The sequence below is a fragment of the Sus scrofa genome, chromosome 4 (assembly GCF_054392235.1).
Source record: "Sus scrofa isolate SSC_HxYL_T2T_F1_AM1 chromosome 4, Sscrofa_HxYL_maternal_Yorkshire_Landrace_v2.0, whole genome shotgun sequence".
Taxonomy (NCBI): domain Eukaryota; kingdom Metazoa; phylum Chordata; class Mammalia; order Artiodactyla; family Suidae; genus Sus; species Sus scrofa.
The window spans coordinates 8974487-9000713 of record NC_139386.1 but is presented as its reverse complement, the minus strand read 5'-3'; the positions used below and the strand labels follow the sequence as shown (position 1 = coordinate 9000713).

At 46.1% G+C, this 26227-nt stretch overlaps 1 protein-coding gene and 1 long non-coding RNA gene across 7 annotated transcripts in view; both read right to left on the bottom strand.

The window, feature by feature from the left end:
* KCNQ3 (potassium voltage-gated channel subfamily Q member 3) overlaps positions 1–26227 on the bottom strand; it is a 306090-nt gene that overhangs the window by 62924 nt on the left and 216939 nt on the right. The gene's annotated exons all lie outside the window — the stretch shown is intronic.
* On the bottom strand, positions 1432–23426 carry LOC146403662 (uncharacterized). 2 transcript variants are annotated; one of them, XR_014843338.1, is made up of 3 exons: positions 19421–23426; positions 18926–19102; positions 1432–1540 (listed from the first exon to the last, which is right to left on the bottom strand). It is a non-coding gene; the product is annotated as an uncharacterized LOC146403662 (long non-coding RNA). The 2 variants fall into 2 exon arrangements; XR_014843337.1 differs by lacking the exon at positions 1432–1540 and having other exon boundaries at positions 15816–19102.

Here is a 26227-nt window from a genome sequence, read left to right as displayed (position 1 = left end):
GAGAGTCAAACCTGAAGCTTAGAGGAATTGTCGAGGCTACAGACAGAAGTCCTTTTCAGCTCTAGTTGTGATTTTAGAACCAGGGGGGAGAACTCAACCTTGACCTGTCACCCGTTTTCAGCCTGGTTCCCATCTGCCGCAGGCATGCAGCACCAGGCTGCAGCCAGCAGGGGGCAGCAGACACCCAGCAGAACCAGGCATTTCCTGGCACCTCCAGGAATGAAAAGCAAGGCAACCTGGGGAATTCACTTTCTGAGATTTGAAAACAATCATTAATTTATAAAGGGAAACGCATCAAGGAAGCCCTCCTTCACCCGAGACAGGGAAACATTCTGGTCTCTTGCACGCTCTGGTCAACTCAAGACATGAACTTGATTTCAGACGGAAGCCCTCAGTCTCCCCTGTGGCACAGGGGGTCTTCCCTTCTCTTCCTGTTCTGAGCTGCTCTCTCTCTCCCCCTGCACACAGGCCAGGACGTGTTAGCTACTGCAGGAGTGAATCTGAGCTGGGACAGGCCAGGTCTATGGCCGAGTCCCGTGTGGCTGATGGAAACTTTTGTCGATTCTTCTTTAGAAGACGGAAGTCAACTGGAGCTTGGAAGAAGCCCTGGTAAGAAGACGTCTGAGTTCCACCACTCACTGCATCGTCTCCCCCAAGTCGGAGTCACCATCTGTCTATTTCTGCAGGGCTTCTTTTTGTCAGGATTCTCAGATTCATCCAGCCCTCTCAAGAAGGCCATGTTTATTTGGGGGTGGTGGGAGAGAGGGAGCCTTCTGCCTGGGGACAGAGTTATCAGCCTTCTCCAGACCAAGCAATTCTGTCCCCTGCCTCTGGCCCCCTCCCCCCTGACAATGACTGTCATCAGCTGAAATACACAACAGTCCCTTAGCAGTGCCACCAACACGTCCTCTCCAGTACCTCTGTTTTCACTGGACAGTTTCAGATAAAGGCCATGCTCTCCAAGCGCTGGCAGGTCACATTCTTTTCTCCCCATAGGCCAGGTCCAGGAGCCATTAGCTGTGTACTTCTAGCTCCAGCAGGACACCTGGGCCATGCCGAGTCACAGACACAGGGGGAATCTGAGCCAAGCCAGGGGAGAGAAACAGTCCATCTGTGGATGTTTCCCCCTCTCTCTTCCCTATGGAACAAGCCGTATCTCTGATACACCCTGAGATGTTCGGGCCTCTTGGTCCCAACCTCCTCTCCCCCATCCAATGGCATTCAGCTCATCATCTGCGCTGCCTCCTACGTGTCACACACTGTGCTAGGGATTGGGGTGCTGGCAAAGCCTTGTTATTTTTTTTTTTTAATTTTCTATTAACGTATGGTTATTAAAGTACGGTTGACTTACAATGTTCCTTCAAATTCCACTGTACAGCAAAGAGACCTAGTCACACACACATATATATACATTCTATTTTTCATACTATCTTCCATCCTGTTCTAACCCAAGAGACTGGACGTAGTTCCCTGTGCTACACTGTAGGACTTCATTGCTTATTCATTCTAAATGTAATAGTTTGTACCTACTAACCCCAAACTCCCAGTCCATCTCACGCCCTCCCCCGGCAACCACAAGTCTGTTCTCCATTCCATGATCTGTTTCCATTTCATAGATTATAAGTTTCCACATATAAATATTATACAGCATCTGCCTTTCTATTTATGACTTACTTCACTTAGTATGAGAATCTCTAGTTGCATCCATGTTGCTGCAAATGGCATTATTTTGTCCTTCTTTACGGCTGAGTCCATTGTATCTATGTACCACATTTTATTTATTTTTATTTTTTATTTATTTTTTGTCTTTTTAGGGCTGCATCGCGGCATATGGAGGTTCCCAGGCTAGGGGTCGAATCGGAGCTGCAGCTACTGGCCTGTAGCACAGCCACAGCAACGTGGGATCCAAGCCGCGTCTGCGACCTACACCACAGCTCACGGCAATGCCAGATCCTTAACCCACGAAGTGAGGCCAGGGATCAAACCTGCAACCTCATGGTTGCTAGTCAGATTTGTTAACCACTGAGCCATGACGGGAACTCCCTTTGTACTACATTTTAATACTCTCATCTGTTGATGGACATTTAGGCTGTTTCCATATCTTGGCTATTGTGAATAGTGCTAGCATGAACATAAGGGTGCATGTATCTTTCTGAATGAAAGTTTTGTCCATTTATATACCCAGGAGTGGGACTGCTGGGTCTTAGGGTAGTTCCAAATTTAATTTTCGGAGGTACCTCCATACCGTTTTCCATAGTGGTTGCACCAGTTTACACCCCCACCAACAGTGAAGGAGGGTTCCCTTTTCTTCACACCCCCTCCAGCATTTGTTATTTGTTGACTTGTTAATGATGGCCATTCCGACCAGTGTGAGGCGGTACCTCTTTGTAGTTTTGACTGCAAAGCCTTGTTACTAACAAAGCATCTTCAGTCAACATCTAAACGTTGCTTTCTAAGGTACTGGTGCTACAAAATGATGTGATGTTGTGTTTTAAGTTTCTTCATCAGGTACAAGCATCTTCCACGTTCTCCTTGTAAGCAGAACCAAAAAGGAGAAGAGTAAAGATTCTGGAATGCAGGGTGACAAGCAGATCTTAAGATGACCCCAGTGAGCCTTGCCTCCTGCTGTGCACGTATGTGGTTAATTTCCTCTGCTGAGAGGTCATTGGGACCTATGATCACTTTCTAACCAACTACAGTGAAATTGGGATGCCACTTCTGGGGTTAGATGATAAAAGCTTGTGACTTCCCTCTTGCTAGTAGACTCTCTCTTGCAAGTTGTTCATGCTGCCATACTGGAGAGGCCCATGTGGGATGGAACTTATTATGGCCTTCAGCCAATAGCCAGCAAGGCACCAAGACACTCGGTCCAACAGCCCTCAAGGAACTGAATGCTTCCCATAACTGCAAAAGGGAGTTTGGAAAAGAATCCTTCCCCAGTGACGCCTTCAGATGAGACCCCAGCCCTGGCTGACATCTAACTTGTAGGCTTTGTGGGAAATCCTTAGCTGGAGACCCAGGTAAGCCATGTATGGATTCCTTACCCACAGAAACAAAGGTGTGTTATGTTAGTTCAGCTGCTAAGTTTTGTGGTAGCTTGTTATACAGTAACAGATAACTAGTACTAGTTACCCAGGATCTACCTCTTGGCTCACCACCTAGAAACCAGATGACCTGGGGCAGGTATAGTTTTCTGCACCGCAGTGTCTCATCTATAGTTCAGGACTGACAAATCAGGGGATCTTCCTTCTTATTCTTTAACTCAGTTTCTGTAGATCAGAGAATGCACAGGGTACCAAACGCCTCGTAACCAAAACCCACTTCTCTAATGAGGTCTCCATGCAAATATCCTTGACCATTTAACATTAATATCCTTGACCTACAATCCTGGGCAGGTGGCCTTGCACGTCAGTGTCTGCCTCCCCATCAGGTATAATGGGAACTGCCTGCAAAGTGAAAAGGCAGCGTTACAAAGATGCAGGATTTCATGAAGTTGACGGATATGATGACGGAGAGATATTCCAAATACAGCAAAGCCATTAACAAGTGACGATCTTGCTAGAACAATTAAGGACAAATCAATTGCTACTTCAAAGGGTGAAAAATGCCACACAACCCTTCCTCCAAAATGTCGAGAAAATAAAAGTGAAGTCACATGGCATTATCATCTAATTGTGGCAAAGAAAACATAACCCCCAATTAACACTCAGCTAAGTCTTGGTTCATTCTAAAAATCAGAGCAATCATAACCTACATTCTTTGAACTATGAGCTACAATAAACACATTTTTGTATTTTAAGTATATGTTGCGTGATTAAGGACCCATGAGAAAGTTTCTTCACTGTTTAGTATGAAGATTGAACCCCACTTTCAGCAGATTCCCTCTACGTAGATATTCACTGATTCCTATTAACTGGGGGATGAGGAGACCCCTAAACCAACCCCATGGGATGATCATATGGATAAAAAAGAGAATCATGTACATACACGGCCTAGAATCCTGGAAAATAGCAGCCATTCATCAGATGCTAGTTTCTTACCTCTTTCCTTCGCATCTTGTGCTCATAAAGAGTTAAAAAATTGACTTTAAAAGTATATAGAAAAATCATTTTGTCTCAGAAAACTTCATGTTCTTGAAATGAGACAAGAAAATCAGATTTATGAAAACCACACACAGAGATCTGTATCTCCGTCTTTCTCTCTCTGTATCCTGTTCATATCACTCTACGGGTCCACAGAGGGGTAAGGCAGGTGTAGGTTTTGGACCATCTAAACCAGCGGTGAGCAAACCGTGGCCCTCGGGCCACATCCAGTCAGCTGCCTATTTTTGTAAGCCACTTTTCTTTTCTTTTCTTTTTCCTTTTTTTCAGGGCTGCACGTGCAGCATATGGAAGTCCCCAGGGTAGGGGTTGAATTGGAGCTTCAGTCGCTGGCCTACACCACAGCCAAAGCAACGCCAGATCCAAACCGCATCTGTGACCTACACCACAGCTTGTAGCAACGCCCGATCCTTAGCCCACTGAGCAAGGCCAGGGATCAAACCAGCATCCTCATGGACACTATGTAGGGTTCTTAACCCGCTGAGCCATAAAGGGAACTCTTGTAAGCACATTTTCTTAAACCACAGCCACATCCCTCTGTTTATATATTGTCTGTGGCCGCTCTGGTGATGCAACAGCAGAGTAGTTGCAGCAAAGACCATCTGGTCCACAAGCCTAAAATATTCACTGTTCAGCTCTTTAAGAAACAGTTCCCAACTTCTAATTTAAAGTAAGAGCCCAGGGCAGCCAACCTCAATCGGTAACCCCTGAAGACATGGGGTATGTCTAATACAATGCAGAAAAAAAAATTTAAGAAGTCCAATTAAGGGACTTAATCACTTAATCTCACCTTTGAGATGGATACCAGAATATTTAACAAGATTAAAGGAATAAAATAGGGTCATGTCCAGGTTTGTGGAAGAGATGAAATACAAATTTATGGGAAAGGATACAAATTATTACAAAAATGAGTATAGGACCTGCAGCTTAAGCTTCATTAGTTTCATGGTGAATCTGCCTCTGGCAACAGCTATTTAAGTTTCATGGTATGTTGCCAGGCATTTCTTCTTGAGCACCCTGTCTGCTCATTAATGTTTTTTAGGCTAATGTGTGTCTGTCTGTTTGTTTGTTTATTTATTAGGGCCTCATCCGTGGCATATGGAAGTTCCCAGGTTAGGGGTCAAATCGGAACTGTAGCAGCCAGCCTTTACCAGAGCCACAGCAACACAGGATCCGAGCTGTGTGTGTGACCTAAAGCACAGCTCATGGCAACGCTGGATCCTTAACCCACTGAGTGAGGCCAGGGATTGAACCCACATCCTCACAGATACTAGTCGGGTTCGTTACGGCTGAGCCACAATGGGATTCATGGTTTTTAAACAAATCAGCAGCTTTATCTGAACCGCCGTTTCTGTCCCAGGAACATATTTGGGGACAGTGCTGACTGTGAGGGAAACATCTCCACGACCTGATCGAGTGTGACAGGGACCTCCTGTCAGCAACAGCCTAAGCCCTGGAGCCAGACATGTCAGGGTTTCAAGTCCAACCTCATCCCTGGGCTTCTGTTGCTCAACTGGAGCGGGATGAAATGCCTTCCTCCCAACAGGATTCAGTGAGAGAACATATAAAATGCTTATGAGCAGCAGTAGGCTCTTGGCAGTTGCTTCTTTCCTCCCAACATGCCAACATACGTGCCCCATTTACAAGATATTTATAATTAGGAGTATAAATTTGGAAATGAGACATGGAGTGATCTATTCACTGCTGTGTGACGTGGGTTAAGTAACTCAACCTCTCTGATCCTCCAATGCCTCTTGTTCATCATGGGGATAATTACAGATGCAGCTTGGACATATTGAGGGTTCGTTTCCAGACCATCACAATAAAGCAGGACACAGAAATTTTTTGGTTTCCCAAAGCACATAAAAGTTATGTTTATACTATATACTGTAGTCTGTTAAGTATGCGATAGTGTTATGCCTAAAAAACAGTGTACATACCTTTATTTTAAAATATTTTAGGGCTAAAAAAATTCTAATAATCATCTGAACCTTTTGTGAGTCACAGCAGTAACATCAAAGGTCACTGATCACAGATTCCATAACAAATTTGATAATAATGAAAAAGTGTGAAATATTGTCCGAATTACCAAATGGGACCCTGCGACACAAAGTGAGCAAATGCTATTGGAAAATAATGGCCCCGGTAGACGTGGCTCAAGGCAGAGTGGCCACAAACCCTCAATGTGTAAAAAATGCAGCATCTGTGGTATAATAAATTGAAGCACAGTAAAATGAGGATTCCACCGCACAGTTTTTCCGAGGATTAAATGTGTCTCCGTTTCTCCGTCTGTAAAATGGGGATAATGACATGCTCAGTCTGGTGCTTGATAAACGTCGGCAATGACTGCTATTATTATTACTAGTATGATGGTTATTTTTATTATTCCATAAAACACAGTGCCTAGGAAATTTGTAATTTCTCAATAACTGGACGCAAGTGCCCCTATTATAATACATTTAGAATTCATCACACGTCTATCATCTTTGGGTAAGTCTACCAAGAAACAGTTCTCTCTCAGACACAATTAATTGTAAGACACATTATAATTATATAAACTACTAAGAAAAGAAAACTGCCAATTAAATGATGACAGCCATTGATTGGACTCCACATCCCTGTTTTCGAGATGTTAAAATGGGGAAAACAGGCATTTTATAAGACAATAAGACAAACCCTTTAACCAGACAAGGGGGTAAGACAGGATTCCGGCTGCGTCTGCGGGGCTGGTGGCAGATCCTACATCCCCAGCACCTGGAGGGTGTAGACACTGAAGTGTGGCTCCACGGTTCACTTGGTCTAAGACTTTCTATTCTTCCTGGACCTGCTATAGCCCTGAGTTCCTCTGCATCTCCCCACATTCCACACCCCTTATTTCATAGGAATGAAAGCTCTCGCTTTCAGGGAAAGGAGCTTGCTGGGGCTCACACAGGCCAGCAGAGCAGTGGGCATCAGCAGTCCTAGGCGTGTGCTCACTGTTTTACGTCCTTCCTGGATTAGATCCTAACAGGCACCCCTATCTATAGTGACCTGGGTTTGAATCCAGATTCTCCGTCTTGTAGGACTTCCAGCAAGATACCCTATCATTCTGAGCTTCCACTCGCTCTCTCTTTTTTGGAGAGGCCATGCCCAAGGAGTTCCCGGGCTAGGGATGGAACCCATGCCACAGCAGTGACCTGAGCAGTGAGACAACAAGGGGTCCTTAACCCGCTGAGCAACCGCCACCCCCTGCTCTCTTAGTGGAAGGTGTGGAAAGGAAGATGCAAAGGGCTGCTCACGGAGGTGTGGTGGGTACTCAGGGAGATAAAGGTTGTCAGGTGCCCATCTGGCTCTCCAACCTGAATGCAGAGAGCCCTCCCGCTCCCACTCCAGGCACACCCATCTTGAGCCAGTTATAGCCATATGTCCTCTGAAATAATATCAGACATCTGGTCTACCTCCCTCTGTCCCTATGACTAATGCCCTAGACAAGCCGTCTCTTCTCTCTCTTGGATCACTCAGTGGTGACCCATCTCTTATAGCCCTCCACTCCTGCCCCTTCAATCCACCTAAGAAAGTCCAGAGCAACCTTTTCCTGGCCTCATTTCCATCACGATCCACCCTCTCTACCGTCCCACGTCTCACCTCAACGCTACAGAAAGGCTTTCGTTTATACCCCAGGTCTTTTCATTCTTTTCCTCCTAACTCACCACCTCCCTCCTCTCCACATACACAGAGCTCAGCATCGTTTGGACAACTTGGCTTTTTAGGAAGAGAAAGGTCTTAGGAGGAAGGCAAAATCTGGGTTCAAGTCCTAGGTCACATTTCTAGCTGTGTGCATTTGGTCTCATAGTCTTGCCTCCAGAAACCTCAGTCTCCTTATTGATAAAATGAGGCTAATAAAACACCAGCGTGAACATGGGCCAGAGGCTGCTATCCGGGTGCAGGTGGGATGTGAGCACCAATAAAAGCTGGGAACTTTTAACCCTCTTCCTGCCATTCCCAATGCCCGGGAGTGTAGACGCCCACCCATTTCCTTTGTCAACTTTTAAATAAACCTGTAGTATAGCTGATTTCCAATGTTGTGCTAGTTTCAGGATTACAGCAAGGGGACTCAGTCATATGTAAATGCAGCAATCTATTCTATTCAGATTCTTTTCCCTTATTGGCCATCACAAAACATTGAGTAGAGCTACCTTGTTAGTCCTTGTTAGTTATCTATAGTGTGTACAGGTTAATCTCAAATTCCTAATTTCTCTCTCCCTCTGCCTTTCCCCTTTGGTAACCAAAAATTTGCTTTCTACACCTGTGGGTTTGCTTCTATTTTGTAAATAAGTTCGCTTGTATCTTTTCTTTTCTTCTTCTTCTTCTTTTTAGGGCTCCCAGCAGGGGCATATAGAAATTTCCAGGCTAGGGGTTGAATCAGCGCTGCAGCTGCCGGCCTACACCACAGCCACAGCAACATTGGATTTGAGCCACATCTGTGCCCTATACCACTGCTCACAGTAACGCTAGATCCTTAACTCACTGAGAGAGGCCAGAGATTGAACCCGTATCCTAATGAATACTAGTCGGGTTCTTAACCTGCTGAACCATGATGGGAACTCCGTATTGTTTCTTTTCGATTCCACATATAAATAGTATCCCATAATAGTTCTCCATGTGGCTCACTTCACCGAGTATGACAATCTCTACATTCATCCATGAGCTGCGAATGGCATGATTTCATCCTATGTCAACTTTCAACCATGGTGATAAGGCTTTGTCAGCCTACAAAACTTGCCATGTGCACAGAACACCGCCCCCCCCCAATAAAAAACCTACAGTGTTTGTTTATGCCTATCTAGGAGAGCTGATCCTGGAAGGCTGGGTAAAACACAAAGCTACATTTCCATTTGGCTCACTCTCACAGGACCATTTTTATTGATTTTTTTCATCATTTCTTCAAGACCTGGCCCAGGACGCATTGCATCAGAGAGCTGGATGGGGCTGGGTGATAAAGTGATAAAGTGAACCTTGAAAAATCAGAAGAGAAACAGTAGGCGTTCACTTCCCTTTGTTACAGGAGTCTGCATGACATGCCAGGGTAAGAAAAACAAAGGCATGATAAAAATTCATAAGCCTCAACTCAAAGTCCAGGCAGCTTTATAAACAAAACAGTCTTTGTTTCATGCTCCGGGTGGTATTTTTGAGGTCTAAATCCATCCTTCCACAGACACCCACTCTGCCACCAGAATGATGCTGAACCTTAAGAAGATGCTTGATTTAGCAAATGCTTGTGGGGTACCTCTTAGGCTGTAATACTTTGATTTATACTAAGAAATATATTTGTGGTCTTCGTCGCAGTTTCTGGCAGCGAGCTCCTAAAACCCTTGGAATTTCCTTAGTGAGGAGCATAATCAAGGTATCTTTTGTTACAGGTGGGTTTTGGAAAGCAGATGGGAGCTGTTTCCAGGAGAGGCAATCAGGAGATTAGAGGGCTGGAACGTCTAGTTCCAGTTTCCTGACCTCTTGGGAGGGCACAGGGTTTGGAGATGAGGTCCATTGTCAACGGTGTCTCTAGTGAAGCCTCCATAAAAACTCAAAAGGACTGGGTTGGAAGAGCTCCCAGGCTGGTCAACACGAGGAGACATGGAGAGGACATGGAAGCTCCACCCCCGTTCCTGGTACCCTCCCCTGGGCATGTCTTTCATGGGCCATGCATGACTTGCATCCTTTTATAATAAACAGGTAGGAGTTCCCGTCGTGGCTCAGTGGTTAACGAATCTGACTAGGAACCACGAGGTTGCGGGTTCGATCCCTGGCCTTGCTCAGTGGGTTAAGGATCCGGCATTGCCGTGAGCTGTGGTGTAAGCTGCAGATGCAGCTCGGATCCTGTGTTGCTGTGGCTCTGGTGTAGGCTGGCGGCTTCAGCTCCAATTAGACCCCTAGCCTGGGAACCTCCATATGCCGCGGGAGCAGCCCAAGAAATGGTAAAAAGACAATAAATAAATAAATAAACAAACAGGTAATCTTAAAGTAGATCAGATGTTTCTCTGAGGTCTGAGTCTCTCCAGTGAAAGGAATCAAACCCGAAGAGCAAATCATTGGAATCTCCAGTCTATAGCCCATCAGTCAGAAGCACAGGTGACACCCTAGACTTGTGACTGGTGTCTGAAGTGGGGCAGGGGTCAGGGTGGGGGTGGGGGCAGTCTTGTAGGACTGAGCCCTTGACCTGTGGCCTCTGATGCTCTCCTGGGGTAGACAGTGTCAGCAATGAGTTAGATCGTAGGACACCCCGTTGGTGTCAGAGAATTGCTTGATGTGGGATAACCGCATGCATAGCAGACTGGGGTGCAGAACTCTCACGCACATTTTGGAAGCACCTACTGTGTACAAAGCACTAAGGTACAGGTGGTATGAACAGTGCGGTGTCAGAATCAGACACTGCATTTCATCCCCAGCCCCTCCTCTTCAGGTTTTTATGACCCTGGGCAAATCATTTAATTTCTCTTAGCCTCTTCTTTTTTTTCTTTTGAGGACAGCATCTGTAGCATACAGAAATTCCCGGGCTAAGGGTCGAATCAGAGCTGCAGCTGCTGGCCTGTACCACAGCCACAGCAACACCAGATCCGAGGCACATCTGCGACCTACACCACAGCTCATGGCAATACCAGAGCCTTAACCCACTGAGTGAGGAGAGGGATCAAACCTGTACCCTCACAGACACTATGTCGTTTGAGCCACAACAGGAATTCCTCTCTTAGCTTCCTTACTTGTGCATCAGTAACACACACCAATGGCCACCTTGCCAGACTGCATCGGAGACCGCGGGGTCGATAGTAACGTGGCCATGACTGCAGGATTGGGATCGGATGTTGCATCTACTTCCAGGAAAGCAGGAGCAGAAATGATCCAGAGTAGCTGCCTTTATAGATGCTGCAAGGTGAAGGGGCAGCTCTCTCTCATTCAGAGGGATGGGTAAGTCCAGCAGAGGCTCCTAGCTGCCCTTCCCTAGGCCTGCGTGGAGAGGGCCCGTGGTCCACGAGAGGAGAAGGTGAGAAGGTGATGAGTCAATGGCAAACAGGTGCATGGTTCTCCTCCATCCCTCTTCCTTCCAGAGGGAAAGGGGTGTGTCTTAAAAGGCTCACAGTAGGTGCCAGTATGGTCTCTCCAATTCCAGCTCATGTCTCGCCCATCTGGGCATAAGGATTTGACTGAGGCTTGAAGTCCAGAGCCTAGAGTTTAAGCACATGCTCTGGGGCAGCCCTTTCCTTCTGGCCCCAGTCATCTCTGTTCCCATGGTCTTCCAGCCCCTGCTGCTGCCCTGACAGCCTTTTCTTTGGCATTTCTCACGGCGGGTCCGAAGCACTGGTTTTTGGTCACCGTGCACCCTCTCCAGTCGGATCCCTGGCCCTCGTGCATTTCCAGTCTTCTTGGTTTAAAGGACTTACTTCACACAAGACACTGTTTGGTCTCCAAACAATGGAAACCAAAATAAAAGAATCACTATATTTAATTCTAAGTCTAATAAATCAACTCTTCATTTTCTCCTGTCCCTTTTGCAGCCCAAGGACATAGGCATACGCAGTTTTTAATATTTGCTTTGTCTCAACAGCAGAGTCTACATTTTTATCTTATTAAAGCATAAATATTCTTCCACTTAGCTATAAAATATTCAAAGCAATCATATTTAATGGAAGAGCAGTATTCTATGACATCAGTGCACTGAAATATACATAACTATTCTCTTATTGCTGGATATTCGGGATTTAGGGCCTACCAATTTGGTGTTGTAAGCAATACAATGGAAAAGATCTTTGTGCATAAAGTTTTTCCTTCCTTGGACCAATTCTTTATAATGAATCTCTAGACCATCTCGGCTTTGAATAGTTGAATGGATTCTTTATTATTATTACTATTATTGCCTTTTTGCCTTTTCTAGGGCCGCTTCTGCGGCATAGGGAGGTTCCCAGGCTAGGGGTCTAATTGGAGCTGTAGCCACCCGCCTACGCCAGAGCCACAGCAAAGCGGGATCCGAGCCGTGTCTGTGACCTACCCCACAGCTCATGTCAACGCCGGATCCTTAACCCACTGAGCAAGGCCAGGGATTGAAGCAGCAACCTCATGGTTCCTCGTCAGATTCGTTAACCACAGCCACAATGGGAACTCCAAATTCTTTATTTTTTAAATAATTTTTATTGTTATTTTGTCTTTTTAGGGCTGCAGGTATGCCATGTGGAAGTTCCTGGGCTAGGGGTTGAATTGGAGCTGTAGCTACCAGCTATGCCACAGCCACAGCAAACACTAGATCTGAGCTGTGTCTTTGACCTACACCACAGCTCACAGCAACACCGGATCCTTAACCCACTGAGTGAGGCCAGGGATTAAACCCGACTCCCCATGGATATTAGTCGGGTTCCTTACCGCTGAGCCACAAGGGGAAGTCCACTGAATGGATTTGTCATATGTTCTGCCAGATCATTTTTCCAAAGGGTCGCATAACTTTACCCTGTCCCCAGGCACACATAAGTTCTCACTGTCACCCAATTTCAGGAGCATTGGCTTTACAGTCCAGTCTGCTAATTGACTTGCTCATTTAATAGGTTTAAAATGGCACCTGGGAGTTCCCTTTGTGGCTCAGTGGTTAATGAATCCGACTAGGAACCATGAGGTTGCAGGTTTGGTCCCTGGCCTCGCTCAGTGGGTTAAGGATCTGGCGTTGCCGTGAGCTGTGGTGTAAGTCACAGATGCGGCTCAGATCCCGCATTGTTGTGGTTGTGGTGTAGGCCAGCGGCTACAGCTCTGATTCGATCCCTAGCCTGGGAATCTCCCTACGCCGCAGAAGCGGCCCTAGAAAAGGTAAAAAAAAAAAAGACAAAAAATAAATAAATAAAATGGCACCTGGGATTTGCATTTTATTTATGTATTTATGCATTTTTTTTTTGTCTTTTTAGGGCTGCACCCGCAGCATATGGAAATTCCCGGGCTAGGGGTTGAATCGGAGCTGTACCCTCTGGCCTACACCGCAGCCACAGCAACGTCAGAACTGAACCTTGTCTGCCACCTACACAACAGCTCACAGAAATGCCGGATCCTTAACCCATTGAGTGAACCTGTCCTCCTGGATGCTGGTCAGAGTCCTTTCCACTGAGCCAAGATACTCCATGGGATTTGCATTTTAAAAGGGAATAAAGCTTGTACCAAAGGATTAAGGTACTTCCTGTGGGACCCCCAGGTGAGGGACAGAGATTCTAGGAGAAAAAGGAGCAGATCTTCCCAGGAACTCTGAAATGATCCCAAGTAGCCATTCAACCGCCTTTAGGCTAAAGACAGTGGGAAAAATGCCACCGCATAATTGGCATATTACTTACATTTCTAACCATGCCCTGGAGACTTTCCTCATTCAGAGACAAAAATCGGTCCTCTCAGCCCCAGACCAAAACGTGTAAACACCTTATATTTTCTTATTCCATTAGCACCTTCCTACAAATGGCCCCAGTGCTTCTTTTGAGAGCCAAAGTCAGAGACCCAAAGTAAGAGCTGGGCCACATGCTGTTTTCCCCGCAGCATGACACAAGCCCTGATTATTCTAGATGTTTTTTCTCTCCTTTTGAAAATCTCATTAGAATGGAAACATTTAGTGGCTTCAAGTTTCCAAAAAGAGAGATTTAAAAAAAAAAAAAAAAGAGTGTGCCCCATGCTGGCATTAGCATGATGGAGACACATCTGTTCGCCCAGCTGCACTTGAAGAAACAACAGCCATCATGGCTGATTGTCTGAGCAATTTCCCTCCTTCTCTGGGCTTCGTGCTCATCTTTAAATGCTCCTGGATTTCATATTCACTCATTCAGTCCTTCATTCCATTCACGTTGACTGGGTGATGACTCTGTACTGAGTCCCATGCCAAGGAACAGAGGTGACCCAGGGACCAGGTCTGCCCTTGAGATACTTCCAGCATCATAAGGAAACCAATTATTCCAGTGGGGAGTGTCCGGCCTTAAAGTGGACAGGGCACGTGCTCCTCCGTGGAGATCAAGAGCATCCTTGTAAGTTCTCGGGGTTACCAGCTACTAGCTACAGTTTCAAACCCCGCAGCATCCTGGGACGTTGAGAGCCCCTTCCGTTGCCCTCTTTCTAAGGCCAGCCACTGAAGGGAAACATGCAAACTCATTCACGAGTCATGGGTGTTGGGAACTACCTCATACTTGGGTTCATGTGACTCTACTGTTCCCGACCCTTAGGGCCAGCATCCAACTTTGTCAATTGAGGCGCAATATTTATCTGAAGGGGAGGCTGAGAAAGGGAGGCATGTGTTGCCTGCATTTTGCTATGTAGGAAAAGAGGGATGGGGAGGAAAAGAAATATGAGGATTAAGAAATCTCATTTTAAGACTTTGCCATCCAACTATCCTGGGAACGTTGACCCTAAGTCTCAGCTTCCTCATAGGCAAAATGGGTCTAACCAACTGACTTCTCAGAGCAACTGTGAGAGGTAGGTTTGCAGAGTCACTGAGAATGGGCACGCACAATCCTTGCACACTGCAGCCCTTCGGCTCATGGTCATTCCACATCTCATCCTCCTAAGACACGTTTCAGATCTGGAAGAGATCTGTGGTCCTTATTTGCAGCAGCGCCTCGTAGGTGTAGCCAGGAGTATCCTGGGCTTCAGGCTATTGGAAAGGAGGCAGGTAAGGAAGTATATGGAACAAGTATATTAAAACAAGCCCGTGGGGCTCAATTATGGGGAATGGTGATGAGCCGGAAGGAGACAGGAACTTTTTCAGGAATCAAGGGAACCATTTACCTGTGTGAGAAGAAAGGTGGGCACCTGTGAGTGTCTTGACTTCTAGGAGGGAGGGGGTAGTGACGGAAAGAAAGAGTAAGGATGGCAGGCAGGAGGGGCTGCGTGTGAAACTCTAGCCAGATGGTACTAAGCTGTTAATGCGTATCAGTGGAGGGATCATGAGATCCACCAGTATTCCACTCTTCTTATCTGTAAACTGGGGAAATTATATTCACCTCCTGGGTAGTTGTGAAAATTAAACAATCCACTAAAACGGTTTGGCACAGAACTGCTCCATGCTAATTCTTGGGAACCGCCTGCACAGAAGTCACTGCCGTAGAGTGTCCCCCATGAGCGAACACGCTGTCCCCCTCTGGGGCCCCACAGCCCTCTGCACAGACCTGCCTTATGGCTTCGATCAGTGCGTGTCTTCCCTCCGACCACCATGCCTGCTAGCTGTCTCCGGAACTCCGTGCCATGAGCCAGCCACTGGTCAAATGCAAGACATGCAGAATTTTGCTTAATCCTTACAGCAAACTCTGAGATCCAATCCTTGCCATTTTCAAGATGGGCCAACGGAGACTCTAAAAGGTGTAAGAAAACACTGCCTTGTTTAGGTCACACCCTTCCAGGTTGTATTAAGTCTTTCATGATCCTTAGGGACTTTAGTCTTTCATTACTTTCGAATGTAAATTCAATGTGTTAACTTCATAACAAATTGCAAGTAATAAGAGATGGCAAAGGCAACTAATTCCAGTCTTTAAACATGCAAATTCTGTCCTGTCTAGTAAAGATTGAATTGATTTCCTTTTTCCTCTTCTTGTGAAAAACAAACAAAAAAACCCTGTGTGGCTTTATTGGTCCACTCACTTCAATATTCCCGATTCATGAATGTCTATTTCACAGATGCCTTTTGAGTCTTTTGTAACATTTGCCTGGTTCCTCCATTGATTGAATTTATTTTAAAAAATCTTTTCTTCTCTTTTTAAATCTTTAACACATATTCATGTTATATATGTATGAGAATCGTGAGGTTTTTTTTTTAAATTATCTTTTAACAAATGTTACATAAATTTCCCAGACTACATGTCTTCTAAGTGATAGAAAGACCCACCCAGGTTTGTCTGGCATCAAAACTCACATTCTTGACCATATGCTGTAGCATGACACCGAGGCTGGGTGCCCAATGATGCTGTATTTGGCCCTCTAGCCAGCTGACCTTGACCTCTTTTTACTCATTACATACAGGGCGCAGGCTCCCCGGCTCACTTTCCTATCTCCCCCAGTTCATCTGATTCCTGCAGTTCGTGAAAAATTCCCATAAGAGGCCCCACTATCGGCCTCGGCCCCAAGAGCCTCCCAAGTCCTCCCCCGAAAGGAGATGACATCTGTCTCCCCATAAATTTGACCCAATTGTCCTGCTTCTCTCCCATGGAAACATACACAACACGACCTTTCATTCACACAAGCATTGGAGGCCAGCTCTCCACACCCACCCCCTAACCTTTCTCTGGTTTGGAATCTTGCTCTTTAAACCTGGTCTAAGTGTCTTTGCCATCTTGATCATGCTCTTTGGACATGTTCTACTCTCCATGAACACTTGGTAAGGGGCCCTTAGGTCTACATGCAAGGTTGGTCTAACCATGCAATGTGCACGGCCCCTATTTGTCTTAGGCGAAGACTCACCTTGGGTACCAGGTCAGGTTTCATCCTTGAGCTGCAAACCCTGTGCTCCTCCCATACATAAGGCTTCCTCTCCACATTCTGCTTTGCCTCCACTGACGTCACCATCAATTCTCCTAGGCTGAGATGTTGACTCTTCCCTGGAGAGGCATGAACTACTTGGGGTGACTCCCTCCAGACCTGAGCCACCCCTGGGATGCTCTTCTTCACACACAGCCCCGCAGGCAGCCACCACTGAACTGCCTGGAGCTGTGGACAGAGGATGCAGGCTCCTTCAGGTCACATCACCGCCTACTCAGACAGCCTCTGAAGTCATCAGAGTTTGGGGCACATGCAGGACACTGCTGACTTTTCAAAGCGAACTTATGGAAAACTGGAACAGATTTTTATCTCACATTTCGCTATAAAATCATGGCTCGCTTAGCAGCATTTGCGTAATTGACTTCTTCTTGGACCTAAGTATTTGCCTTTATATCTATCTTTGCTCAATTTCATCTTCTTAGACCTGGCCCATATCTCTAGCTGCTACCATCATCTTGGGAACTAAGTTCTGCTGCTGGAGCACTTGCCATCTCTTCCAGCTTTGCCGTCTGAATGTCTGATAGTCCTACCAGCGGCACAGTGGACGCCACTGATGGAGAATCCACTAGCCTTCCACACTTCCCATGACATGCCCCTTGTTCCCTACGCGACCCAGCCCAGGGGAGGAGGGATTCTGACTTACGGTTCCCATACCCCTCTGTCCCTCAGAGCCCATCTCCTGGAAAGAGCTTGACAGTTTGGCCTTTCATCTTTCCATATCTGAGGGTAGCTGCTGATGAGACGCCAGCATCAGGGCTCAAAGACCCAAACCAACACCAGATACACTCAGTTCCTGCCAGGTGAACGTCATCCCCTCCAATCCTGCGATGCTGGCAAAGCTTGTCCTCGGTCTGTCCCTCTCTTACTCATAGGTCACAGACTCAGAGGATGTGGAGAGAAAGAGCATCCTTAGTGGACTGATCTGAGGGCCAACCACCGCCCTGGTAGGCTACTGCAAGCTCCAGTTTGCAAACCCTCCTAGCTATAGTTAACAAAGACCCCAGATCCATTTATCAAGGTTCTCATGACCCCTTGGGGCTCTAATGGGGACTGAGTAATCAGAGCTCCTTGAGGCCGAGCTCTGGGGCTGCATGGGAAATGTGTCATGAGTTCAGCATTCAAATGGGATTTTATTTTCCTCTCTCTCTTTAGAGATGAGGACACCAAGTCTTCTCCTTGAGACAAGGACAAGAAAAAAAAAAAAAAAAACACAGAGAGAGAAGGAAAATATGCAGAATGACTCAGAACCAAGGTGGCTAAGGCACTGTAAGAGCGTATAGTTGTCCTCACTTTAAAGACAAAGCAAGGCGCAGAGGGAAGTGGTGGTGAAAAGACCCCAGACTGGAGTCAAGAGCCTGGGTTCTGGTCCTGGCTCTGCCCCCAGCTACCTGGGTGACCTGGGGCAAGTCACACTGCCTGAGCAACAATGTCCTCCGAGTAACTGGATAATTTCTGCAGATCATTTTCTGTCCTAATACTAAGCCAAAGACCACCACTTAGCCAACAGAGGTGCTCTTGAAAACGTATGGGTAGACTTCTGACCCCCCCCACCCCCACTGAAGGAGACTTTAAATAAACCAGGCCAATATTTCCTTCTCTTTTTCTTCCCCCCCTTCACTCCTCCCTCCCTCCTTCTCTCTCTTCTTTATTTCCTTCCTTTAGGAGCAGAATCCTTTCTCCAAAAACAAATCTTTCAGACTACCATGAAGTATCATCTCAAATGTTCAGAATGGCCACCACCAAAATGTCCACACATAATAAAACACTGGTGAGGATGTGACAAAATGGGAAGCTTCCTACACTGTTGGGAGAATGTAAATTGGTGCGGCCACTGTGGAAAATAGTCTGGAGTTTCCTTAAAAAAAACTAAAAGCAGAGCTACCATATGATCCAGCAATGCCACTCCTGGGCATATATTCAGGAAAGAGGAAAACTCTAATTGGAAAAGATACATGCACCCCACTGCTCATAGCAGCATTACTCATAACAGCCAAGACATGCAAGCAGCCGACATGTCCATCAACAGATAAATGGATAAAGAAGATGTGGTGCACATACACAATGGAATACTACTCAGCCATAAAAAGAATGAAATAATACTCTTTGTAGCAAGGTCAATGGACCTAGAGGATACCATACTAGGTGAAGTAAGTTACATAGAAAAAGAAAAAGATTGTATGATATGTGGAATCTAGAAAATAATACAAAAGAATTTGTTGACAAAACATAAACAGACTCACAAACACAGAAATCAAGCTTATGGTTACCAAAGATAAAGAAAGGGAGGGATAAATTAGGAGTTTGGGATTAACAGATACAAACTACTACTATATTCAATATCTTATTTTTTTTACAATTTTTTAAAAAAATTGATTTACAATGTACCGATTTCTACTATATAGCAAAGTGATTATACTTGATTTACAATGTACCGATTTCTACTATATAGCAAAGTGATCACACACACACATACACACAAAGTATATACATACATTCTTTTTTATATTCTTTTCTTTTTTTCTTTCTTTTTTTTTTTTTTTTGTCTTTTGTCTTTTTGTCTGTTGTTGTTGTTGTTGCTATTTCTTGGGCCGCTCCCGCGGCATATGGAGGTTCCCAGGCTAGGGGTTGAATCGGAGCTGTAGCCACCGGCCTACGCCAGAGCCACAGCAACGCGGGATCCGAGCCACGTCTGCGACCTACACCACAGCTCACGGCAACGCCGGATCGTTAACCCACTGAGCAAGGGCAGGGACCGAACCCGCGACCTCATGGTTCCTAGTCGGATTCGTTAACCACTGCGCCACGACGGGAACTCCTCTTTTTTATATTCTTTTCCATCGCAGTCTATCCCAGGAGGTTGGATATAGTCCCCTGTGCTATACAGTAGGACCTCATTGCTTATCCATTCTAAATGTAATAGTTTCCATCTACCAACCCCAAACTCCCAGTCCATCCCTCTCCCTCCACATATTCAATATCTTGTGATAGCCTGTAGTTGAGAAAATCTGAAAACATGTGTGTGTATACAGATTTAGAGATATATATGTGAATATATATATATTGCTGTGTAAATGAAACTAACAATATTGTAAATCAACTATATTTAACTTAGAAATATCATACAGGAGTCAAACAACTTTAACTGCGAAATGATGGTGGCTTTATGAGGAAGGATGAGGGGACCCTCCCTGACTTTCACCCTTGTCAGCACACCCTGCCCTCCCCTCTCCTCACTTCCCTCCCTCTAGACACACATGCAACTGGCACCATTAGTCAAGGACTGAATTAAACTATTCCCTTATTTGAAAGAGTCCCTGTCTTGATAATTGCTCTACCTGTGAAAGCAACAATGACTCAGCCACATGTGGGCTCACAAAGCATTTTCCTGTCATTACCTCATTTGCTCATCTCTACAAATCTGCCAGACTGGGTGATTTACCCCATGCCACAGATAAGGAGGCTGGGATTAGATGGAGGAGAGGTAGAACATGTCATTCTTGTTCACGGCCATGCCCTAGATACCTGGGGATGGTGCCTGAGGCACAGCAGGTGCTCTGGGAGCAGCTGAGTGAATAGGAAGGGGATTGCCAACCCTCTCAACCAATCCCTGCTAGGACTGGGTCTCCAAGTCCACTTGACCTCTTTAGGTTCATGGGCACTGAAGTTCCTTTCTTGGAAACTTATGATCAGTTACAAATATCACCCTGTACATTTGAATTGTTGGTTGGACCTGCCTATCTCCCACGCACTCCCTCAACAACAGCAACACGATAACTAAGGGCTGTCCATCATCTCTTCAAAGGGATGATTAAACAAAAAGAAGAAAGACAGGGATTCTAAAGCCTTGGGCAGTTCTGTTTTGCCCTAAAAGATTGTAGCCGACATTGCCCGTGCTCTGCCCAGATCCTCTAACCAAAAACCTTTTGCCATTCCTCAGGTTCCTGCCTCCAACAAGCCTTATCTGCTATTCTTTTTTGGAGGAAGCAGCCCGTAGGTTGCTGGAACTGCTTTATCTGTGGCCAAGAGCAGAAGGCAGAGTGTGCTTGCCAGGTAGGGGCAGGGCTTACTCTGTAACGGATGGGTCTTGGGTCAGGATGCTGCTGAGCTCAAATGCACATTCCAGGGCTCCCTGGGGGAGCAGGTTGAACCTGTCCTCCTTGGGACTTTGCTGAAATCATCCCTTTGTTTATATTCTGTATCTTAGAGTCAGGTTCTGGAAAACCTGATTTGAGACAAAAGGGAGACTTGGAAAAGAGGGTCCATGATTATCGGTAAAAATAACAAGTCTGAGGATATGCCAGAAGGCATAAATAGCCACATTTCTCTGTTGACTAAACTCCTTTCATGGTCCATGGAGAGGAGTTGCTTTTCATGGAAGACTCCGAATTGAAAGGGGAAGATGGGAGGCTTTAAGGAGAAGAGGGCCAGAGGGCAAACCCTGTGGGAATGTAAAACAATGACACCAACAATGACGACAATAACAAAACACAGTTCAGCAATAGCCCCAAAGCTGAGGGAGAGCTGGCTACAGGCGCAACTGCCTGATGTGTGTGATATTCTTAGGGGCACTTGGGGAAAAGGGCTGTGTTCCAGGTCCCCGAGACACCATGCCCATCACAGAGGGAGTACCAAGCCCTTCCTAGGGTGATACCCATGCAGATTTTCTAAGCCAGAGGACCACAGGCAAACACAACCACGCTCCATACAGCCCAGTGCTTAAGGAGACTGGGTGGAGAGAAGCAGGCTCCCAACTGCTGGGTGTGATTCCATTTGGATCACAAAGGACAGAGAACTTCAGCCGGCATCCAGGTTTCACATTGTCGACTGCACAGACCCCAGTGAAAGGGACAAGGATGCAAGCAGCTCTTAACACCAAAGGAAGGAGGTGAAAAATATCACTACGGGGGTGCAAACAGAGGGCTCTCAGAGCTTTGGGAAGGAGAGGGCACACCCCATCCCCTGGTTATTTGCATCTTAGGAAGCACTTATTAGCTCCCAGTATCCCCCAGACAGCACTGAGAAGGAAGAGGGGGTGCTGTCAGTCCAGAGCTTGCACATGTGAGATGATGGGTAAGAAACAGGGGTGCATTGCAGCTGCTTCAGAAGACTCCTGAGAGTCGATGGTAAAATTCTCAGTAATTCCTCAAGCTACAGTTGAACTTAGCTGTTATTACAAACTAAGCTGTATAAGCCTACCGTGAAACACATTATATTTTAAAAGGTAATAAATGCTCAAAACTCATCACCACCTAATTATTTTGCACTTCACTGCGAACTGTGCCCTTGAGGTTATTTTCCATCTTGTTTTCCGTCTGGTAGATAAGGATGCCCATATCTCCCCTGTGTTCAGTACTGCCATGCTGGTCATCTGAAATATAGCGCAGAGGGGTTATTTACACCATGGAAATCAGCATCCTTGGCAAAGCAAGGCCCTGCCTTTCTCCCGCTCAGAGCCAGTTGTTAAACACTAAACAGCGTGGGAGTTCCGGTCATGGCTCAGTGGTTAACGAACTCGACTAGGATCCATGACGATGCAAGTTTGACCCCTGACCAGTGGGTTAAAGATCCGGCATTCCGTGAGCTGTGGTGTAGGTTGCAGATGCGGCTTGGATCCCGAGTTGCTGTGGCTGTGGTGTAGGCTGGCAGCTACAGCTCCAATTGGACCCTTAGCCTGGGACCCTCCATATGCCATGCGTGCAGCCCTAAAAAGACCAAAAACAAAAAAACAAACAAAAAAAACCACCCTACACACTTAGCAGCACATCACCAGAGAGGAGTCCTAAGACTGTCTAGACTGAGTTTAGAGGAAATAAGACAAATGACTTCAGACATTCATCCAGCACTGCTTATGGATCACCTACTATGTGCAGTGGACATGGAGTCCCAATTTCTTCACCGTTGGCTGTGTCAGTGAGCTCAGTCAAAGCTGACTGATTGAGCTAGTTGGGGCTGAGGCCCAAATAAGTCACTGGAAGTCTCAACTATTGAGCATCTTTCAATAAGTGCATTTTGATGATTTTCCAGATCATGTGCAGTGGCAGCTCCAACTAATAGCTAACAAAGAGCTGCCAAGGAGGGGTCTGGCCAGACCTGCTTCAACAAATAGATAAGGATCATTTAAAAGCAGCCTATTAAATGTTTGCATGCAAATGGACCTGCCAATCTCCTTGAAAAACAGTTTGTTCTCCCAAGGAGGTTAAATATTTCCAGACTCGTTTGTGTTATTAATTTGCCTAGCCAAGTGTGTGGTTGTGGGTGCATTTTTAATAGAGGATGCAAAGGCCTTGCAACAGGAGCCTTATCTTTGAAACCTAAATGAGGGAAGTTTTATGAATACCATCTAAGTGACCACAGACCTTTCTTATATCCCCAGGAGAATAAATCTGCCCCATTCAGGTCAGGGAGCCCTGGTATAACCTACAGGAAGGGGAATGAAGTAGAAAAATGAATGAACTCCAAGTATGCTGCATGCCTAGCATCTAGGACAGTACCTAGCACAGGTGTAAAGCACAGGTGAGGCATACAATAGAACATAAACCCACTCATGTGCATCCTTAGCATCTAAAACAGCACCTGGCACGTGGTGGGCATCCAGTCAATTTTTGCCGAATGAATGAATGCTTCCATGCCGTAATTCTAACCACAGTCTTGATGCAAAGGGTTTTCTAACAATGGTAGATAGAAAACAATCATAGAAGAAAAAGAGAAAGGAACGGGATCTATAAAAAGAGTTAGACTCTTTTCCTATCATATCTCATTTACTCCTTGCAAGGTTTTATTGTCCCCATTTTACAGATGAGAAAAGCTAAGGTTCATCAGGGTGCCCAGCGTATCTCAGGTAGGAGGTACACAGAGAGGTCAAAACCTGGTCTGTTTCCATTCAAAATCCATGCGCGTTCTATGTGCTATACGATGGTGACCATCTTCTTGAAAACACTCGATTTAAAAGGCAAAGCTTTCCCCTGCTCTCCAGAAAGTATGATGAATTTCCCTTACTGCAGACGAGAGAAAACTGAAAATGGAAAAGTTACACCAGAATCATAATCCCCAGTAGCCTTCCTCACCTTTCCTCTGTCCTGGACCACAGAGGAGTGTGTGTGTGTGTGTGTGTGTGTGTGTGTGTGTGTGTGTGTGTACCGTTTTCCTCTATTTTCTCTTTTTCTTTCTTTCTTTTCTTTCTCTTTCCTCTCTCCCTTCTTTCTGTCTTTTTTTCTTTTGTTTTTAGGACCACACCTGTGGCATATGGAGGTTCCCAGACTCGGGGTCGAATCAAATTGGAGCTGTTGCCGCCGGCCTACACCACAGTCACAGACACATGGGATCTGATCCGCCTCTGCAACCTACACCACAACTCACGGCAACGCCAGATCCTTAACCCACTGAGTGAGGCCAGGGATCGAACCCGCAACCTTAGGGGTACTAGTCGGGTTTGTTACCGCTGAGCCATGATGGAAACTCCTGTTTTCCTTTATTTTCTTGATCACTGACTTTGGCTTCAGGAGTGAGCTCGGCACTAAACCTGTACCACAAAACTCTCTGCAAGGTGTGTGTTATGGCCTCCATGGTGGGGATGAGAAAATTCAGAAAAGGAGTGATTTGGCCAAGGTCAATATCAGCAAATGGAACAGCTCGAACTCTAACGCAGGCTTATCTGTCGAGTCAATGTTTTCTCATTAACAGTTTTCTCAAACTCTAATGTACAGAGGAATTCCTCGGGAACCTTCCTAAAAACAGATTTTGATTCAGCAGGTCTGGGGTGGAGCCTGATAAGCTCTTTGGTGATTCCAAGGTCTCAGGCCACATTTGATGAGAAGGAACCCACCGCAACTGTTGAGTCAATTACAAGCTTATCCCGTTGTCTGGGGAGAGTTCTCAGCTCATCCTCTTGTCTTGGTGAAGTTTCTGGCCCATCAACCACACTGGGGACCTGACAGGGCCAGGTGGGCAGCTGTCCGTTCCCCCTGGAGCCTGGCTGGCTTCCCGCCCCTCACATCTGCTCTGCCACTGGGCCACAGCGCTCCTGCCCCTGGAGCCGCACAAGGGCGCTTCTCTTCCTTCTTAGCCTGCACACAGCAGCTACCTTTATAAACGGCCTCTGAGCCAGCAGTCTTGGCTCCTGGAAACTATTTTTCATAAAAAGTCATTGTGAGCCTTTTAAATGTCAATTTGATGACCTCACCCTAGTTCTTAACACTCCTTCGAGAAAGGGGAAGCCATCAAACCCCTTGCTCTGCGCCCAATCCTCTTTCATCAGAGCACCCTCGTTTTTATCTGCTTGTGGATATTGGGGTTCAGCACAAAAGGTCATTGAAAGCAAATGAAAGATTTTGTCCTCTCTCTTGCATTTTTCAGAGGAGGAGAACGAATTTCAGAGAGGTCCACCTCCTTGCCTGAGGTTCCCCAAGAAAGCAATCGTGAAGCCAGCACGAAGATCAAGAGCCTGCTCGTGTTTTCTTGGGGTTTTCTGGTTCTCATTCCATTGCACCACACTCCTCCTCAAAATAACTGGGTGTTTTTCTCCAGACATTGCTTTTCTGAGATGCCCTAAGTGGGTTCCTTGATTGGCTGAGAGCAAAACACTCAGGTGTGCCCTGCCTTCTCCAAATCTGCCCCCTGCAATTCCAAGCATGAAGAAAAGCAGAAAGACGTGCACACGCTTGCTTTGTTGTCATAAGCAGCCCAGCACAGACGAGACTGATTGCTTGGTCATGAGATCCTAAGCTTGAGGACAGTTAGGGATAAATAAGCAGTCATGACCGCAGCCACCACCGTCGCCCCCAAATTGAGGGAAGAAACTCTTAAGGCTTTTATGAGCTACCATAGCCAAGGTAAACTGAATCTCGGGACATGATAAAATGAATGTAACAGTGGACTGAAATTTGTACTTTGGGATCTGAGCGGATGGGCTTTTTCCCGGTAAAGTATTATTCGTTTAAAACACTCAAGAATGTTTTATGATGAAGGAAATATCTCCTTTAATCACTAAGTCCACCCCCCTCTCCGAAAAAGCCCTGTTTACCAAGCAAGGCTCCCTGCAATTGGTTAATTTCCCCATCAGAGCATCGTCTCCAGGACAACATAGTCACAGTGGGTTAATAAATACTCCTTGAGTGAATACACATGTAATGAAGCTTACTGTTTGCAGGGAAAACGAATACTTAGTATGCCATCGCTTGCTAACTTGAACAGTCCCGTTAGTCCAGAGATGGACACGTGCAGGGTGGGCTAAAAGCAAGGGAAGGTATGTGAGTGGATCTTGAGCTGGAGGAGAGAGCACGGAAGAGGACCCAACAGAAGCAGCATCTGGGGGCAGGGAGCTGTGCCTCCTTTGCTGGATGTAGTAAAGAGGGCTTCGGGCTGCAGGAGAGTCAAGAGCCACAGGGAGAGTGGCTTAAAATCGGAACCAGGACCTCAGCCATACAGCTTCGCAGATACAACTGCTTCACGTCGGGCTACACTTCTGGGAGCAAGAACCAATATTCAATCCCTGCGCTTGGGTGTGACAGCAACCAGGTAGGCTAACAGGAGGGATGGGTTATTGGCACACACATGGCGAAAGCTGTGTCTCAGTGATCACTACTGGTTGTCTCCTCGAAGGGCACGTACCGTGTGTGAAAGTG